General features: G+C 41.6%; 1 pseudogene; it reads left to right on the top strand.

Annotated features, from left to right (window-relative positions):
• The first annotated feature begins 13,330 nt into the window (after positions 1 to 13,330).
• LOC110566576 (kinetochore protein Spc25-like) lies at positions 13,331 to 14,564 on the top strand (annotated as a pseudogene).
• The last annotated feature ends 2,331 nt before the right edge of the window (positions 14,565 to 16,895 follow it).

Below are 16,895 nucleotides of genomic sequence, written 5' to 3'. Positions count from 1 at the left end.
TCACTCAGGATGATCTTTTCCAGATCCCACCATTTACCTGCAAATTTCATTATTTCTTTGTTTTCTATTGCTGAGTAATATTCCATTGTGTAGATATACCATAATTTGTGCATCCATTCCTCCACTGAAGGGCATCTGGGCTGTTTCCAGCTTCTGGCTATTACAAATAAGGCTGCTATATAAACATGGTTGAGCAAATGTCCTTACTGTGTGTTTGAGCCTCTTTTGGATATCTGCCTAGGAGTGGTATAGCTGGATCTTGGGGAAGCACTATTCCGAGTTGTCTGAGAAAGTGCCAGATTGCTTTCCAGAGTGGTTGTGCAAGTTTACATTCCCACAAGCAGTGGAGGAGGGTTCCCCTTTCTCCACAACCTCTCCAGCATGTGTTGTCTATTGAGTTTTTAATCTTAGCCATTCTGACGGGTGTAAGGTCAAATCTTAGGGTTGTTTTCATTTGCATTTCCTGATGGCTAATGAGGTTGAGCATTTCTTTAAGTGTTTCTCTGCCATTCGATATTTCTCTACTGAGAATTCTTTGTTTAGCTCTGTACTCCATTTTTTAATTGGATTACTTGATTTGTTGCTGTTTAACTTCTTGAGTTCTTTTTATATAGTGGGTATTAGTCCTCTGTCAGATATAGGGTTGGTGAAGATCCTTTCCTTGTATGAAAAAAAATTTCCAGTCTCTGAAGAAAGAATTGGAAGAAGATATCAGAAGATGGAAAAATCTCCCATGCTCATGGCTTGGCAGGATTAATATAGTAAAAATGGCCATCTTACCAAAAGCAATCTACAGATTCAATGCAATTCCCATCAAATTACCAACACAATTCTTTACAGACCTTGAAAGAAAAATTCTCACGTTCATATGGAACAAGAAACCCAGAATTGCTAGAACAATTCTCTATAGTGAAAGATCTTCAGAAGGTATCTCCATCCCTGATCTCAAGCTGTACTATAGAGCAACAATACTAAAAACTGCATGGTACTGGCATAGAAATAAACTGGTGGGTCAATGGAATCGAATAGAAGACCCTGACATAAATCCACACACTTATAGACACCTGATTTTTTACAAAGATGCCAAAACCATTCAATGGAAAAAAGATAGCATCTTCAACAAATGGTGCTGGTCTAACTGGATGTCTACATGTAGAAAAATGCAAATAGATCCATACTTATCACCCTGCACAAAACTAAAGCCCAAGTGAATCAAAGACCTCAACATAAAATAAGACACACTAAACCTCTTAGAAGAAAAAGTGGGGAAGAGGCTTGAACTCATTGGCACAGGAGTGAACAGAAGAGAACACCAACAGCACCGCCTCTAAGAGCAACAATCAATAAATGGGACCTCATGAAACTGAAAAGTCTGTAAAGCAAAGGACACTGTCATCAGAACAAAACGACAGCCTACAGATTGGGAAAGGGTCTTCACCAACCCTATATTTTTAGTTTTTAAAGGAATCTCCATTCTGTTCCTATAATATTTGAAGAAAAAAAAGTCACTTTGTATTTAATGTTACGATTCATTTTTAAGAATATATAGTTGGAGGGGCAAGATGGCGGCACCGGGAGGACTCTCATTCTGAGCAGCAGCACAGCAGGATCAGCACAGTGAACAGCAATCAGAACTCTCGGCCATAAAACACAGTCATTGTGTTTCCCAGGTGAGAGGATACCCCACGGTGGGGGATTCAATCAGCTTTTAACTCACCTGGCTAAACCGCGGAAGAGATCCCGGTTCCGCCAGACGCTTGGCTGCCGGCCGCCAGCCCCAGCCCCAGCCCCAGCCCAGAGCCACAAGCCAGTGTCTCTGGTCACGGTCCCAGACTGAACCTTGGGCACCACACTATCAGAGACTGGAATTTTCAGTCGAGAGATAACCCCAGTGTACAGGAAACGATTGGGACCGGCCTTAGGTCACCCAGACATCCCCTGGAAAAGACTCGGGCAGGTTCCACGGGCACCCCAGGAGCCAGCCCGGAGCCAGAGCCGGGGACCCAGGTTCCGGCACAGAGCCCTGCCTGCCTGCGCGCCTGATTCGCTGCCGGAGATAGAAACGGCGGGTCTGATCTGAGAGCACTCAGCTCACCCCCAACCTGAAAAGGTCCCCGGAAAATTACCCAGCTTAGGGAGCCACTCGGGCTCCCAAAAGCCACAAAGGCAGACACAGGCAGTTTCTGCGCACCAGACAGCTGGCAGAGACTGAGCCGCCATCACACAGCTGTGCTCCAGGCACAGGCAAATTTCTGTGGCCAGCCAGCTGGCGGACACTGAGCAGTGTGCACCAGGGCAAAAAAAGACACTAGGAGTCCGTGTCTCCAGAGAATCCACGGGGAAGGAAGGAAACTACTGACCTAAATCACCCAATCCTTCCCTAGAAAAAGTCTAGCAGTCTAGTGGGGCCGAGGCGCCAGCACTCAGCTGTGCTCCAGACACAAGCACAAACAGTTGAGGCGCGCCTGATGTCCAACTGGGTCACAGCAGCTGATCATTAAATTTGCAACAAGAAACACAGAAACAGGGCAGCTGCCCTCAGGACTTCCCTGGGTGAGAGGAGAACCCTCTCGACTAACAAAGACCACAGTTACCACTCAGGTCTATATCCCTGAGGTGAGCAACTCCTGAAAAAACACCAGCCATCCAGGGACTATACCCAAAAAGCTGAGAAAACATCCTTCAGGAAAACCCAGCTTTCTGCAAAGGGGATTCTCTCCACCACAGGATCCCCAGGAACCACCAGAAAATAACCCCAAACTCCTAAGATAACACCATGGGTAGAGGCCAGCGTAAAAGCTCAAGCAACAAAAGACAGAGCAATATGGCATCTCCAGAACCCAGTTACCCAGGGGCAAGTAGCCCTGGACACCCCACCATAACTGAAATCCAAGAAGATGACCTAACAAGTATGCTCATGAAGATGATAACAGAGGAAACAAATAAGATATGTAAAGACATAGAGGAAGATAAACTCAAACAGAATATTGCCATCCGTAAAGAAATAGAGGAAGCTGCAGCCAAACAGTTTATGGCCTTTAGAAAGGAAATGCTTAAAACACTGAATGAAATGATAGAAACAGAGTTGAAGGAACTAAAAGAAAAACAGGAAAGTACAATCAGACAGGTGAAGGAAGTAAACAAAACAACTCAAGACCTGAAGATAGAATTGGAAAAATTAAAGAAAACACAAATGGAAGAAATAATGGAAAGGAAGAATCTAGGGAAGAAAACAGGAACTACAGAGGTAAGCATAACCAACAGACTAAAAGAGATGGAAGAAAGAATCTCAGGTGTAGAAGATACAATGGAAGAAATCGATGTATCTGTCAAAGAAAATGTTAAATCCGAAAAATTCCTGACACAGACCGTCCAAGAAATGCAAGACAATATGAAAAGACAAAACCTAAGAATAATAGGTATAGAGGAAAAAGAAGACTCCCTTCTCCAAGGCCCAGAAAATATTTTCAACAAAATCATTGAAGAAAATTTCCCCAAGCTAAAGGAGAGGCCAATTAGAATACATGAGGCCTACAGAACACCCAACAAATTTGACCAGAAAAGAAAATCCTCCCGCCACATAATAATCAAAACAGTAAGTATACAGAACAAAGAAAAAATACTAAAAGCTGCAAGGGAAAAAGGCCAAGTAACATATAATGGCAAACCCATTAGAATCACACCTGACTTTTCAACAGAGACTATGAAAGCCAGAAGGGCCTGGACGGATATCATGCAGACCCTAAGAGAACACAGATGTCAGCCCAGGCTACTATACCCAGCAAAACTCTCAGTCCTCATAGATGGAGAAAACAAGATATTCAATGACAAAAACAAATTTCAACAATACCTACAAACAAATCCAGCATTACAGAAGACACTGGAAGGGAAAATACAACCCAAGAAAGCTAGCTACATTCAAGAAAACACAGGAAATAAATAACCTCACTTCAGTAAAACAAAAAGCAACCAAGCACACAACCTGATGACCACAGCCAACATCAAAATCAAGAGATCTAACAGCCACTGGTCATTAATCTCTCTCAACATCAATGGACTCAACTCTCCAATAAAAAGACACAGATTAACAGAATGGATACGTAAACAAAACCCAGCAATCTGTTGCATACAAGAAACACACCTAAGACACAAAGATAGACATTACCTGAGGGTAAAGGGTTGGAAGACGACTTTCCAAGCAAACGGACCCAAGAAGCAAGCAGGAGTAGCCATTCTAATATCTGATAAAATAGACTTTCAACCAAAATTAATCAAAAGAGATGGGGAAGGACACTTCATACTCATCAAGGGAAAATTCCACCAGGAAGACATCACAATCCTGAACATCTATGCCCCAAATACAAGGGCACCCACATTTGTGAAAGAAACATTGATAAAATTTAAAGCACATATAGATCCACACACATTAAAGGTGGGAGACTTCAACACCCCACTCTCAACAAAGGACAGGTCAACCAAACAGAAATTAAACAAAGAAACAATGTCTCTGACAGAGGTCATGAATCAAATGGACCTAACAGACATTTACAGAACTTTACACCCAAACACAAAAGAATTTACCTTCTTCTCAGCACCTCATGGAACCTTCTCCAAAATAGACCACATAGTGGGTCACAAAGCGAGCCTCAACAGATACAAGAAGATTGAAATAATCCCATGTATCTTGTCTGATCACCATGGAATAAAGCTGGACCTCAACAATAACAGAAATAACAAAAAGCCTACACACACATGGAAACTGAACAACTTGTTACTAAATGACAGCTGGGTCAGGGAAGAAATAAAGAAAGAAATTAAAGTCTTTCTAGAAATCAATGAAAATGAAGACACAACATACCCGAACTTGTGGGACACAATGAAAGCAGTGCTAAGAGGAAAGTTCATAGCACTAAGTGCCTTCAAGAAGAAATTCGAGACAGCTCATTCAAGCACCCTAATGGCTCACTTAAAAACCCTAGAAAAAGAAGAAGCAGACACACCAAGAAGGAGTAGACAGCTGGAAATAATCAAACTCAGGGCTGAAATCAATCAATTGGAAACAAATAAAACAATTCAAAGAATCAATGAAACCAAGAGCTGGTTCTTTGAGAAAATCAACAAGATCGACAAACCCTTAGCCAGGCTAACTAAAAGGCAGAGAGACACCACCCAAATCAACAAAATCAGAAATGAAAAGGGGGAAATAACTACAGACACTGAGGAAATCCAAACAATCATTAGGACTTACTTCAAAAGTCTATATGCCACAAAATTTGAAAATCTAAATGAAATGGACAATTTTCTTGATCGATTTGACTTACCAAAGCTGAACCAGGACCAGGTAAATCAACTAAATAAACCTATATCCCCCAAAGAAATAGAAGCGGTCATCAAAAATCTCCCATCCAAAAAAAACCCAGGACCAGATGGCTTCAGCGCAGAATTCTACCAGACCTTCAAAGAAGAGCTAACACCAATTCTCTTCAAACTATTCCACAAAATAGAAACAGAAGGAATATTACCAAATTCATTCTATGAAGCCACAGTCACCTTGGTACCTAAACCTCACAAAGACACAACAAAGAAAGAGAATTTCCGGCCAATCTCCCTTATGAACATTGATGCAAAATTACTTAATAAAATACTTGCAAACCGAATCCAAGAACACATCAAAGATATTATCCACTATGACCAAGTAGGCTTCATCCCAGGTATGCAGGGGTGGTTCAATATACAGAAATCCATCAATGTGATCCACCATATTAACAAACTGAAAGAAAAAAACCACATGATAATCTCCCTAGATGCTGAAAAGGCCTTTGACAAAATCCAACATCCATTCATGTTCAAAGTATTGGAAAGATCAGGGATACAAGGCACATGTCTAAACATAGTAAAGGCAATATACAGCAAGCCTATAGTCAACATCAAACTGAATGGAGAGAAACTTAAAGCAATCCCACTGAAATCAGTGACAAGACAAGGCTGCCCACTCTCTCCATATCTCTTCAACATAGTGTTGGAAGTCCTTGCTAGAGCAATAAGACAGTTGAAGGAGATCAAGGGGATACAAATTGGAAAGGAAGAAGTCAAATTATCACTATTTGCAGATGATATGATAGTATACGTGAGTGACCCCAAAAACTCTACCAGGGAACTCCTACAGCTGATAAACACCTTCAGCAAAGTGGCAGGATACAAAATTAACTCAAAAAAATCAGTAGCCCTCCTGTATACAAAAGACAAAAGGGCTGAGAAAGAAATTAAGGAAACAACACCCTTCACAATAGCCACAAATGACATAAGGTACCTTGGAGTAACCCTAACCAAGGAAGTCAAAGACTTGTATGAAAAAAATTTCAAATCTCTGAAGAAAGAATTAGAAGAAGATATGAGAAGATGGAAAGATCTCCCATGCTCATGGCTTGGTAGGATTAACATAGTAAAAATGGCCATCTTACCAAAAGCAATCTACAGATTCAATGCAATGCCCATCAAATTACCAACACAATTCTTTACAGACCTGGAAAGGAAAATTCTCAACTTCATATGGAATAACAAGAAACCCAGAATTGCTAAAACAATCCTCTACAATAAAAGATCTTCTGGAGGTATCTCCATCCCTGATCTTAAGTTGTACTATAGAGCAACAGTTTTAAAAACTGCATGGTACTGGCATAGAAACAGAATGGTGGATCAATGGAACTGAACAGAGGACCCAGAAATAAACCCACACACTTATGGACACCTGATCTTTGACAAAGACGCCAAAACCATACAATGGAAAAAAGATAGCATCTTCAACAAATGGTGCTGGTCTAACTGGATGTCTACATGTAGAAAAATGAAAATAGATCCATACTTGTCACCCTGCACAAAACTGAAGTCCAAGTGGATCAAAGACCTCAACATAAAACCAGACACATTAAATCGGCTTGAAAAAAAAGTGGGAAATACCCTAGAACTCATTGGTACAGGGGGAAACTTCCTGAACAGAACACCAACAGCACAGGCTCTAAGAGCAACAACCAATAAATGGGACCTCATGAAACTGAAAAGTTTCTGTAAAGCAAAGGACACCGTCATCAAAACAAAGCGACCACCTACAGATTGGGAAAGAATCTTCACCAACCCTTTATCTGACAGAGGACTCATATCCAGTATATATAAAGAACTAAAGAAGCTGAAAAGCAGCAAACCAAGTAATCCACTTAAAAAATGGGAACAGAGCTAAACAGAGAATTCTCTGTAGAGGAATACCGAATGGCAGAGAAGCACTTAAAGAAATGCTCAACCTCACTAGCCATTAGGGAAATGCAAATCAAAACAACCCTGAGATTTCACCTTACACCCATGAGAATGGCCAAGATCAAAAACTCAAGTGACAACACATGCTGGAGAGGTTGTGGAGAAAGGGGAACCCTTCTCCACTGCTGGTGGGAATGTAAACTTGTACAACCACTCTGGAAATCAATCTGGCGCTTTCTCAGACAACTAGGAATAGCGCTTCCTCAAGATCCAGCCATACCACTACTGGGCATATATCCAAAAGAGGCTCAAGTACACAAAAAGGACATTTGCTCAACCATGTTTGTAGCAGCTTTATTTGTAATAGCCAGAAGCTGGAAACAACCCAGATGCCCCTCAACTGAAGAATGGATGCAGAAATTGTGGTACATCTACACAATGGAATATTACTCAGCAATGAAAAATAAGGAAATCATGAAATTTGCAGGTAAATGGTGGGATCTGGAAAGGATCATCCTGAGTGAGTTGTCCCAGAAGCAAAAAGACATACATGGTATGTACTCACTCATATAGACATACAACATAGGACAAACCCACTAAAACCTGTGCATCTAAAGAAACTAAGCAAGAGAGAGGACCCTAACTAAAACATCCAATCCCCATCCAGAAAGGCAAAGAGGATGGACATCAGAAGAAGAAGAAAACAGGAAACAACCTAGGAACCTACCACAGAGGGCCTCTGAAAGCCTCTGCCCTTCAGACTATCAAAGCAGATGCTGAGCCTGATGGGCAACTGTTGCGCAGGAGAACGGAATTTTAGGTAAGAACTGGGAAATAGTAAGAGCTGGAGAGGACAGGGTCTCCACAAGGAGAGCAACAGAACAAGAAAATTTGAACATAGGGAACTTCCCAGAGACTCATACTCCAACCAAGGACTATTCATGGAGATAACCTAGAACCCCTGCACAGATGTAGCCCAGGGCAGTTCAGAGTCCAATTGGGTTACATAGTAATGTGAAGAGGGACTGCCTCTGACATAATCTGATTGGCCTGCTCTTTGATCACCTCCCTCTGGGGGGGGGGAGCAGCCTTACCAGGCCACAGTAGAGGACAATACAGCCACTTTTGATGTGAACTGACAGACTAAGATCAGAAAGGAGAGGAGAACCTCCCCTATTAGTGGACTTGGGGAGTGGCATGCAAGCAGAGGGAGGAGGGAGGGTGGGATTGGGAGGAGAGGAGGGAGGGGCTTACAGGGAGATGCAGAATGAATAAAGTGTAATTGATGAAAAATTTAAGAAAAAAAGGGAAAAAAATAATTTAAGAACCTTAAATGACTTTCAAAATTGGAGGAAAACATGGAGTTAGTCAATTGGCATGGAGCACGTCTCGCCCCTGGGGGCAATGGTCTCCTGAACCTACTCAGACCTCGGACACCACCACTGCTAGTTCTAGAACTGACGCAGGATGTTCCAACGAGGGGTTAAGGCTTCTCATAATATTTCCTATAAGCCCACACCGGTTTGTCTATATCCCCCATTTTTATTCATTATTAGCCAGATAGAGCCAAGTAATTGTGGTAATGATACTTGCTTTTTTGCCCAATGCTGGAATGCTAGTAAATTTAGGTATGCCCTGGTTACTCGCATGCCTCACTGGGTGCCTGTGCCCATTGATGCCCCTCACGCTATGACTCTCTTCAGACAGAAAAGGAATCTTGGAACTACAGCCACCATTGTTACTACCATCTCATTGACGGCTGTTGGAGCTACCACCAGGGCATTAGCCATGAGTCATACTGGGCAGACTGCTCAGACCCTGAATAATCATTTAGCCAATGTAGCTCATGCCTTAGTTGTACATAAAGGAATTAATGCTCAACTAAAAGGAAGCTTGATGGTGTTCGATCAGAGGATTGCCCTCTTGCAGGAGCAAATTGATACCCTATGGCAAATCGCTCAACCTGGCTGTCAATGAAAGTATGCTGGACTTTGTGTCACTAGCATACAACATGAGAATTTTTCCTGCGCTGCAAATCTGTCTAAACAATTGTCGAGCTATATTTTAGGTAATTGGACTGGAGAATTCGATACTACGATGGAGCAGCTGAGAGTGGCCATTGTCACAGTAAATTCTACCGGAGTGGACGCAGGACTAGCCACAGGATTATCAACATGGATTGCTGCAGCCATGAATCATCTGAAGGAATGGGCGGGCATGGGAGTGTTAGCAGGCCTTCTGGTGTTGGTCTCCTTGGTTTGCCTGTGGTATATATGCAAGATTAGAGTCTCACAACAGTGTGATGCAGCCTTGATCATTCAGGCCTTTACAGCCATTGAAGCAGGACATTCTCCCCAAGCATGGTTGGATACCATAAAAAGCTAAAATGATACACTCAGGATGCGAGGCTAAGCACTGCACTCAGGGTCAGCCGCTTTGGACCCAGAGAAGAGCATGTCTGATTGCATGCGGGTTGATGCCCCAGGTCCCGCCTCTGAGAAAAAGGTATCAGACGGGTCTGATGCTCTTTGGGTGGATGACACCTAAATGAACATCTGTACAAAGTCCCAATTTATTTCTAATATCAGAGATCAGACCTCTACTCTTGCCTGATGCGTCTAAAACAAAAAGGGGGAACTGTAGAGAGCTGCGGAATGCTATGCCTTAAAGATGGAGCTGGTTTCCGCCTTCCACCTTCCTGATGGTGAGTGCTCTCTGTCACGAACAACTCCACATTTGGCTAAGGCCGAGGATCTGGCTTGCTTCCATGTATGTGGACCTATCTGCATTGCCCCCGTGGCACGCCTGGGTTGGCTACCCAGAGGCTATTTAAGCTGTGGGCTGGCCTTCCCCGGGGTCCGAGGATTGTTCAATGTTCCTGAATAAACTGCATTGAAAAAAAAAAAAAAAGATAAAAAAAAAAAAGAACATATAGTTGATTTTTTTCATCACCTAGGTTGATGTTCCTGTTTCTTAATTGGCATGTTTAAATTATTTATATTTAATGTAATAATTGAGTGAGGCCTACAGTCTTGCTATTTATTTTCTATTTTCATCCCATCTGGTCTGATCTTTTCTCCCTTCTTTTAGATGTTTTTTAGTCTTTCTTATATACTTTCATTTATAATCTCATCTTATTAGTTGTTGCTAATAGTTTTAGAAACATACAATTATATTTTAACCAGCTTTATTTTGAAATTGTATTGCACCAATTATGCATTAATGTGATGTTACTTCAATTTCCTCTTCTATCTTTTGTGCAATTATTCTTAAGAATTTTACTCCATCACATTATAAACATTGATGAGTGGCTCTAAATTTTGCTTTGGACTGAGTTTTCTCTTTGAGAAAATTTTAAATGTGGAACAGAGAAAGGAAAAATGGCCAACTAATGTCTGGCCCCACCTGAGACCCACCCCATAGGAGAAAGCCAACTCTTGACACTATTAATGATACCCTGCTAAGCTTGCAGACAAGAGCCTAGCATAACTGTCCTGAGAGGCTCCACCTAGCAGCAGAATGAAACAGATGCTGAGACCACAGCCAAATGTTAGGTAGAACTAGAGTAGGTAGAGGATTGTGGTGAAGGATAGAAGGGCCCAGAGGGAACAAGAACCCCTCAAGAAGACCAACAGTGTCAACTAACCTAAGCCCATAAGGGCTTACAGAGCACCAACCAAAGAGCATACATAGACTAGGCCCACAACATATATGTAACTGATGGGCAGCTTGGTCTTCATGTGGGTCCCCTAGCAACAAGGAGAGTGGGCATAGTACCTGAGATGGACTGGATTGCCTGCTTTTGGATTACTTTCCCCTAGCTGGGCTGCCTTGTCTGACCTCAATAGAATAGATTGTACTAAGTCCTGATGTGACTTGATGGGCAGAGGTGAGTCTTTGAAGGGGTGGGCTCCCCTTTTCTGAGGAGGAGAGGGGGGAAATGGAGAAAGAAGGAGGGAGGGTAGGACCTGGAAGAGAGGGGGGAGGGAATTATGATCAAGATGTAAAGTGAATAAATGAATACATTTATTAAAAAAACTTTAAAAAGTAAAAAACGCATTTTATCATAAGGTTAATTTTTAGTTCTCATGAGATTTGCTGTTTGCTCACTTTGTTTCTTTTACTTTAATGTGCTTATATAATCTAATCAAGGAAGGTTTTAGGGAAAAATGTATCCTAAAAGGCTATGTAATCAGTGCTTAAGTCTCTGAGGAAAAGATTATATGCATAAATAAAGCCTGTGAGAGACACAGAGCAGGTCAAGCCATATTGAGATGTGCTTTCTCTCTATCCATCTCTCCTAAAACAGAAAAAAAGTAAAGAATGTTCTAAATGAAATCTACATAAGTTAGTATTTTAAGTTTTAGTTCTTTGATTTTTTTTACTTAAATGTATTTATTTTTTCACTTTTTAAATTTGATTTATATTTTTATAAATTACAGTTTATTCACTTTGTATCCCCTCTGTAGCCCCCTCCCTCATCTTCTTTCATGCTCCTCCCCAAGTCCACTGATAGGGGAGGTCCTCCTCCCCTTCCCTCTGACCATAGCCTATCAAATCTCATCAGGACTGAAAGCATTGTTTTCCTCTGTGGCCTGGTAAGGCTGCTACCCCTTAAATTTATTTATTTATTGTTATTTATTCACTTTACATCCTCATTGTAGCCCCCTCCCTCATCTCCCCCCAGTCTTATCCTCCCTCCCTCTCATCCTCCTCCCTTAGTCCTCAGAAAGAGGGAGCCCTCCTTCCCTACCAACTGACCCCAGCCTATTAAGTCTCATCAGGAATAACTTCATCCTCTTCCTCTGTGGCCTGGTAAGAACATTCCACCAGAGGGAAGTGATTAAAGAGCAGACAATAGAGTCCATGTCAGAGACAGCCCCTGTTGCCCTTACTAGGGATCCCACATGGAGACTGAGCTGCCAATCAGCTACAGCTGTACAGGGAGCCTAGGTCCTCTCCATGTATGCTCTGTGGGTCATACCTCAGTCTCCACAGGCCCCCTGGGCCCAGATTTGTTGGCTTTGTTGGTCTCTTTCTGGAGCATCTGTTACCTCCAGGTCCTTCTATCCCTGCTTTTTTCATAAGACTCCCTGTGCCCTATCCAAAGTTTGGCTGTGGGTCTCAGCATCTGCTTCAGTCCCCTGCTCAGTGTGGTCTTTCAGAGGACATCTATGATGGGCTCCCATCCTGTTCCCTCTCTTCAACTGTTTCTAGTGTCTATTTTATTTGCTTCTAAGAGAGAATTATGCATCCTCCTAGGGTGCTCCTTGTTACTTAGCTGCTTTAGGTCTGGGGATTGTAGTATCGTTATCCTGTATTGTATGGCTAAAATCTGCTTATAAGTGAGTATATACCATGCTTGTCTTTCTGGATCTGGATTGCCTGACTCAGGATGATCTTTTCCAGATACATTCATTTCCCTGAAAATTTCATGATGTCCTTGTTTTTGATAGCTGAATAGTATTCCATTGTGTAGATGTAGCACAGTTTCTTTATCCATTCCCCAGTTAAGGGACATACGTGTTGTTTCTAGTTTCTAACTATTACAAATAAAGCCGCTATGAACAAGTGTCCTTGTTGTATGGTGGAGCATCTTTTGTATTTAAGTTCTTTAGAGTAATCATAAAACTGTACCACTCAGGCTACTTTAGGAAGTATGGATGAGGTTACCCAGTTCCTTATTTAAAGGGTTTTGGGTATCAGTCACATTTCCAAACAATGTAGCTTCTCCTTAAGACAGACTGACAGTAAAGTAGACAGGGTACTAAAGCCAGATGTGAGACTTAAGCTATTTAAGGATCCTCTGACAGCTGTATCATTAGCCTTGCCAGTCAGATGGTTCCCCAAGCTTCTTTTAGTTCCCTTATTTCCTCTGACAGATGAAATAACCTCTCTTTTCTTGGCACCCACCTCTCAGAGCACCTGGACCAAAGCAATCGTATCAACTGTGGCCCAATGAAAAACAGTAAAACAATGACTAGAGAGATTGAACCATTCTCAGTTGGGTGAAGAGGCTGTAAGACAGGCTGATAAGCTGGATGAGGACAGTATCTGGCACTCTACAGCATGTTCAGTGAAGATGACAACCAGGAATTATGTCTCTGTAGAGGCAAATATTGTTGAAGGTACAGTGATTCTTACTTCTGAAAATAATAATTCTAGAAACAAAAGAACTGACTGGCTAGTTCTGGCTTCCCTATGAAACAAAAGATGAAAAATGATTCACCATCACCATTAGCCATTAATAAAGGAAAAAGTCTTGGAATCTGAATGCTTCTCTGGTAGCTTACAAAGAGATCTTCACCTCCTTCCTGAGCAATAATTTAATAATTAGAGTCAAATAGTTAAACAATTAGAGTCAAAAAGCCTCAAAGATGTTTCATTTTTTTCCCATTTTCCAAATAATAATATCAGGAAACTCATAATTATATTCATATCTACCTAGCAAACATTAGCACATTAATGTCTCTTATAGAGATCTCCTTCCTCCCAATTTTATAGTTCATCATTCTGTTTCTGTGACTTATGAATATTCTTTCTAGAGCATTTGGGGCCATCAAGAAGACTTGCAGATAGAAAGTCAGCGTGGCTGAGGAGCAGCAGACTGAGGACTGGTGGGGCCAGTTTCTGTGGACACATCTGGTCTGATGAAGATGGCAGCGTTCCTGGCCACCAAGTGTCTTACACGGTAGTTGAAGATGAACTGGCACTCTTCAATCAAAGCATAAACGAATTTGGGGATAAGTTCAGTGATCATCAGAGTCAGGTGTCAGAGGTGCCTTCCAGGACTCACTTAGAACCCTTTCAGAAAAGCTCTCTGTGAAATTAAAGGAAGAAGAAAGAATGGTTGAGATGTTTCTGGAATATCAAAATCAGCTCAGTAACCAGAATAAGCTCATTCAAGAAAAGAAAGATAACCTGTTAAAGATGTTTGCAGAAGTAAAAGGCAAAAATCAAGAATTGGAAGTGCTGACAGCAAATATCCTGGAATATTTCCACTGCTGACAAAGCTAATAAAGAGAGATTGAAACAGCTGCAGAAATCAGCGGACTTGTATAGAGATTACCTTGAACTAGAAATTAGAAAGATTCGTACTGGTAAATTGCAGTTCATAAATTGCATTCACTAAGAATATAAAAATATATTCCCTAAGAACCCTGAAAGCCCGTATGTGTTTTCCCTGAGCCTAAAGGAAGCGAGGGAATATGAAGTCACCTGCTCTTGAGTGCCTAGCAGAATTTCAGGAGAAAGTCAACATTTTCCCATTTCTTGCCAATGTTCAGAAGGCTTTTATAGATGCGGTTTATACTTGATGTAGAAAGAGTAGGAATTCTTTTCTCTTGCCTGTAATTCTTCATTGTTTTTGTATGATATGATGGAAACTAGAATACATCATACCAAAACATTCCTCTATGACATAACATTTTTGAGCTGAAAACAGTTAAGCAGAAGCAGAGTTAGAAAAACTGAGCCTTCCCCAATTTGCCTAAACCCCAAACTAAAATTATAAAGCTGTCTCGTCCCACACCTGCAAAGAAATATAGAAAGAAGTTAATCACTAAAGAGATCTCTAACTACTTCAGACATGGCTCCAGAGTAACTGACAAGCCTTGCTTATTAGTTGATTTCCATAATTCCCATTTGTGAAAGGCAAACATGCTGTCTGTCTTGTTTCTGAGTTTTTAAAAGTAAAACTGAGTTTTAAGCTGCTATTTCGAGTTCTTTTCTGTTGGGGATCTCCTGTACAGTTTGCACTGAATGTGTTAATAAACTTGCCTGGTTTTCTCTTATGAAACAAACAAAAGAAAAAAGAGAGAGAAGACTTGTAATGATGTGACTGAAGTACATAAATTTAATGCTTGTGGGGCAAGCACTTCACCAACAACAATCTCTCCAAACCCTACAATCATGAAGTTGTCTATGTGTGTGGTCAAAGCACATTCAGGGTCCTATCATATCAGGAAATTTTAGCTGACAGAAATAGACAAGGTAAGTTTAAACTAAGGACATGTCAAAAGAAATAAGAAAACCTAATAATACTTGGTAACCTAATTTCTTAAATATAATAATAAATTAAGTTTTAACAGAAGTACTCAATGAGCTGTTGGTCAGGGTGGCCTTTGAGGCCCACCAATCAGGCTGTCGACACTGTTAATGATTGCACACTAGAACTGGGTTGTAAGACCCTACTGCTGAAAACACCAGATATTTTTCTTAAAGGTCATGTAGCTGGGACAGAGCTGGAAAGCCTCCTCCTTGATGGCTAGATGTCAGAGTGTAGGGGGTAGTTATGTGGGGTGCTGAAGTCTTGGTCATCTATGCAATGCCAGCAAATGCCTGGAGTAGAACTTTGTGTCTCAGTGGCAAAGAGAATTAGAGCATGTGATGCCAGAGCCACTCCAGGCTCAGCCATTTTGAGGACAAGCCTGTATGGCAAGGCAGGATGGCACCTGACAGTATGTACAAGAATCACAATATTGCTGCAAGCAGGGCCATTTGGATGGAATCCCAGGACAGGCAGAACAAGAGCCTGACAGCTATAGTTTCAGTCCTGGAGCTGTCAATGCTAAGAACAGAACCCTGAGTTGCCAGGCTTTGGGCCAAGACAAGGTAATTACAGGGGAAGGCTTGGGCTTCAGCTGGTGGTGGTGTCAGAAGGCTCTCGTGAACAAGGTGGATCCCAGTGGCTTTATCTTGCCCTCTCATTAATGAGGTACAGAGGAGAGACTGGGTATATGAGCCCAGGCCACCCATTTCACTTATGCTCAATTTACTTTAAATTTGCTTAAATGCTCTAAAGCTTTCATTTTGGCGTCTGAGTTGAGATTGAAGATTTGGCTTGGCCAGAGTTACAACTCAAGCATGTGGTCTATCTCCAGGACAGAGTTCACTCTCCTTATTTATTCTCACAAATTGTACTATATTTGGTGTTGTTTTGTTTCTTGGTGTACACGTTATTTGAGGAGGGGTGTGTGTGTTTCTGCAAATTCATGTGTATATGCTGGTATGTGTGCAGATGCATCTGGGTGCCAGTGGTCAACAACAAATGTCTTGTTCAATTGTGTTCCAACTCATTTTTGAGACAGAGTCTCACACCGATCCTAAGGCTCACCAGTTCAGCAAGACTACCTAGGCAGAAAACTTTGGGGTTCTGCTTGTCTCTATCTCCCAGCATTGGGGGTTACAGACCTGGACCACCATTCCCTACTGTTTTTTATTAAAAAAAAAAAAACCTTTTACTAAATACCTATTACCACAGACAACTTTAACATCTAGAAGTTCTCTAATATTTAAGAAATGTGATTTGCACACATTAGTAAAACATTCTATGAATAATTGGTCTGTGGTTTATCATTTCACTAAGCTCAACGACCTTCGCTTGCCGGCAAGCACAGACAAGAATTATAGCTGTCGCTGTATGTGCTTATTTTTTCTTTGTTTATTTATTTATTCACTTTACAGCCTGATCCCAGCCCCCTCTTCTCTCTCCTCTCAGTTTTACTCCCTTCCCGCTTTGGCCCCTATCTCCTTTTTCCCAGGGAAGGGGATGCCCCCCATGGATACCAACTTACCCTGGCATCTCAAGTCAAAGTAAGATCAAACATATCCTCTCCAACTGAGGCCTGATAAGACAGCCCAACTAA

Source organism: Meriones unguiculatus, chromosome 1 (assembly GCF_030254825.1).
Source record: "Meriones unguiculatus strain TT.TT164.6M chromosome 1, Bangor_MerUng_6.1, whole genome shotgun sequence".
Lineage (NCBI taxonomy): Eukaryota > Metazoa > Chordata > Mammalia > Rodentia > Muridae > Meriones > Meriones unguiculatus.
Note: the sequence above shows the minus strand (reverse complement) of the source record. Positions and strands in the feature narration are given on the sequence as shown.